The sequence below is a fragment of the Pseudorca crassidens genome, chromosome 1 (assembly GCF_039906515.1).
Source record: "Pseudorca crassidens isolate mPseCra1 chromosome 1, mPseCra1.hap1, whole genome shotgun sequence".
Taxonomy (NCBI): Eukaryota; Metazoa; Chordata; class Mammalia; order Artiodactyla; family Delphinidae; genus Pseudorca; species Pseudorca crassidens.
In genome coordinates, this window is record NC_090296.1 from 37240687 (window position 1) to 37244832 (window position 4146).

A 4146-nucleotide genomic window follows, 5' to 3' on the forward strand; every position below is an offset into this window, starting at 1 on the left:
TAAATATTCTCTGGTAAAGATTTTTAAATAATTACATTAGAATGTGGAAATTGTGAAATTCTATTTTCATTCTTATTTCCTGTAGCACACACAATGTATACAAATACTGAATCATTTTGTTGTGCACCTGAAGCCAATATAATGTTATATGTCAACTATAGTTCAATAAAAAAAGGAAGGAAGGAAGGGAGGGCGGGAGGAGGGGACCATCCTGTTCACAGCATCCTACCTCTTGCTTACTTCAAGGAATGATTATTACAGTCACCATCCATGTCAACCCACCTCCCTCCTCCTTGTTCTCTCTAACCCGTGTCTGGTCTCTATTCCATCCTAGATTTTCCATCTGTATCAGCAACGTCACCCCAGCAGATGCCTGCACCTACTACTCTGTGAAATTTCGGAAGGGGAGCCCTGAGGGAAAAAAAAGTTTCAAATCACTCCAAAAAGAACAGCTTTCTGAACAATGATTTTATGGCACAGAGAACAACTATGAGCTTCTCAGAAAGCAACGTATCATCAATTACACATACCTGCATTATTTTACTGTGTCAAATATTGATATAAATTTAATCATTATATATTACTAATCATTACATAGACTCTACTACTGAAAACCTGTACAAAAGTATTGCCTTTTAATCCTGCTTGGGATTTACTGTGGTGAAAACTATTTTACCAGCACATACAAAACTGAAGCCGATTCAAAAGCATTATTCACATTGAGAAATCATAGAAATGATTTTTTAATTAATTAATTTATTTGTTTTTATTTTTGGCTGTGTTGGGTCTTCATTGCTGTGCGCGGGCCTTTTCTAGTTGTGGCGAGCAGGGGCTACTCTTCGCTGCGATGCGCGGGCTTCCCATTGAGGTGGCTTCTCTTGCTGTGGAGCACGGGATCTAGGCACATGGCCTTCAGTAGTTGTGGCTCACGGGCTCTAGAGCGCAGACTCCGTAGTTGTGGCACATGGGCTTAGTTGCTCCGCGGCACGTGGGATCTTCCCAGGCCGGGGATCAAACCCATGTCCCCAGCATTGGCAGGCGGGTTCTTAACCACTGCGCCACCAGGGAAGCCCAGGAGAAATGATTTTTAAAACTGTTGAGAGGCAATGCTAGACATGCACACTCCAGAGCCAACCAGTGACCCTCAACCTAGTCTGTGCCTTTAAAAATACAGATTCTCCTGGGTGTCAGTGCAGGCCTACCCAATCAGAATCTCTGGGGCTGGATCCCAGGCACGTGTATTTTTTAAAGCTATGATGCTGATACACAGTCAGGGTTGGAAGCCACCCCAGCCTTCTTTTTATGTGGCAGGAATGCTGGCTGTTCACTAGAGGTCTGATCCCTTTCCATAGGGGCCATTGCAGCTGGGAAGTGACAGCCCATCAGTCCCCCTTGCATGTAGGCAGGGCCTTCTGACTGAGTTCTGGCCAATGTAACGTGAGCAAAAGTGATGTCCACCTTATGCAGGCCTGGCCCTCTGCAACCTCCTACTCACCCCCTATTTCCTCTCTTCCCCTCCCTGCCAGCAGGCGGTTGATGCCTAGGGCAGTCCTCCCTAGGCTGTTGAAATTGAGATTTTTAACTTTTCAGGCCCTCCCTAGAAAGTTAAAAGTTTCAATTAACCTAGATATCTTCAGTGTTTTACTCCACTGGACAAGTGGTAAAATAGATTCAAAATGATTTTCTGGACAAATGTTTCAACATCTTCCAGATGTGTATTATTACCACTCCTTCCAAACAGTATTTTTGAAGTTTGCTAACTTATCACTACAGGGTCAACTCTCCCCACCCCTGCTGAGTGTCCCAAAGTTTCATCTTCCCTACCCCAGTGTCACAGAGCCCCTCCTTCCCTGCTGTCTACAAGGCAACCTCAGAGCGGGTATAGGTGTATATGCACTTGGCTCAAAAGCTTGCCCTCTCCCCTCTTTCCTCGTCATTTCAGAGTCTCTTCCTTTATTTATCAGAGATAGAAAAGAAAAAGGATGTGAATGGAAGACAAAACTGTATTGAGATAATCAGGGTGTGCGGGGTTCCATCTGTTTCTTCCAATCCTGAGATAAGGAAGAAATCCTTCTGCTAGGTGAGCACAGTACTTACAGTCACCCAGAGTTGGAAACCCGAGTGTGAGTCTGGAAGAAGCATAGCGTTTTGCTAATGAGGAGTCCCACAGTCCAACTGTGTTGAGTCTTGGCAGTGGGCTGCCTGTTGGAGCATTTCTCCAGTCAATTTAGCTGTTATTACAGCAGATTCCACAGTGGTGCCCTTGCTGGCTGTTTAAACCGGGAGCATGCTCAGTGTGCCTAGGCTGTGGGTGGCAGGAAGCAGGGCAGGCACTTGTCTCCCTGGTAAAAGAATCAGTATAACATACTTGAGAGACTGATTCTTGGAGCCTTCTTGTGGGAGAGACATCCAGCAACCATTCCTCGGATGGCTCCCAGCTCTACTAAAGACTGCCCCAGTCCAAGCTGACCTCCACTGGGGAGGACGCCAAAAGGTCCCACTGAGTGAGTAAGGTAAGAGGACGAAATTAAGTATTTCCTTTACAAAGACGCTGGTTAAAGCAAACTTTGTTGTCTCCACTAGTTTATGTAGTTCTTTTGCTAACATTGTCCCCAAATCTCAGCTTCTCCAGGGGCACGTGCGCACGCGCGCACACACACACACGCGCACATACACACACACACACACACACACACACACAGAAAAGGAAAGAGAGAATATCTCTCTATGATGGCTTTGAAAGTAGCTAAGCCAGGATGAAAAAACTAGAAGCTTGGGTTTCTAGACTATCCATTTTTGCTTTTGTTTTGGTTTTTTAAGCAATGTAAGCTACTGGATTTGAAGTCTAGTATGATGAAGTCTCTTCCATTTTTTATAAGTCTGAGCACTCATTTCCCCGGATTTGTTCAGGAAACCGCACTCCCTTTCCTGTCTTACCTAGGGAAAGCCATTTCCTTTAAAGCGAAGTTCCTTCTTGGACTAGGAACTTACCTCAGGTTGCATCTTCCTTCCTGTTCCCCTGACAGAAGCAAGCAGAGAGCCACTAATGGTCCCAGTAAGGAGGCCTGTGGAGAGTACTGACCATCACAGTGCTGAGCGATGGTAAAGCAGCTGCAGTGCCCAAAGGGGGGCAGGCTGAGCTGAACCTGCACCCTGGCCAGCCGTGTACGGTGCTGTGGAAGAAAATCACAGCAGGATGGCGGGAGTCCCTTGAAAACACCCCTGACCATCTGTGGGAAATACTTACCACCCACATATGCATGGGGAAATCACTGCGGGGTGATTTCCGTCCCTCAGCACTTAATGAGCACTGGGGTTCAGTAACATGCTCAAGACTGCACAGCTGGTGAGTGGAGAAGCTGGGACTGGAACCCAAGTGGGCCCGACTCCAGAGCCTGCGGCATGCACCTGAATCCCAGTGTAAAGCCGTGAAGAGAAACACACCTGGAAATCTTAGTGGAATCCACAGGATTGGTTTCCTTGGCTTTTAATGCCATCAAAGTAACTATCAGGTTCAGGATTTTTCCCTCTTTATTATAAATTTATACACTTTGCCTGAAATATAGCTCTTCAAGCAAAGTAAATGGACTTACTGCTTTCCTTGACCTACTACTGAAAAATGCATTCTCCATCCAATACTCCGCCTGAAAACAAACACACACACTTTTTCATCACTTTTTAAAGATTTAATGGGCTAGACTTGTTCTCCCTTAAAACTTATTCTCAGGAATAGGCAATTTTCTAGACTCCAGAGAGCATTTATTTGCCTCTCTCTTGTGCTAACACATTCAGCGATAGTAAATTAGGTCTTGAAAGAGGCCCATTCATTGTTTGGTGCCATTGGTGTGCACCAGCAGAAATACTCAGTGGGCTGAAATAATGTATTGGCATCCTGAGCACCGACCCTAAGCAGCTTAGATCCAAAACAGAGACTTGCTTGCACAACACTTCCAAAGGATTGTGCATCTGGAAATGTTTTTATGATCAGCTATATTTTCAGCCTGGTGAAGGAGGTCAGCAGACATTTTCCCTGTTTAAATAGGATGGGGGGGGAGCGCGGTTGGAGGGAGGTCACAGTCACACAAGGTTATGGAGAAGCCAGATGGCAGACAGGGAGAATTCTAGCAATAACTCCCCAGGGTTCCT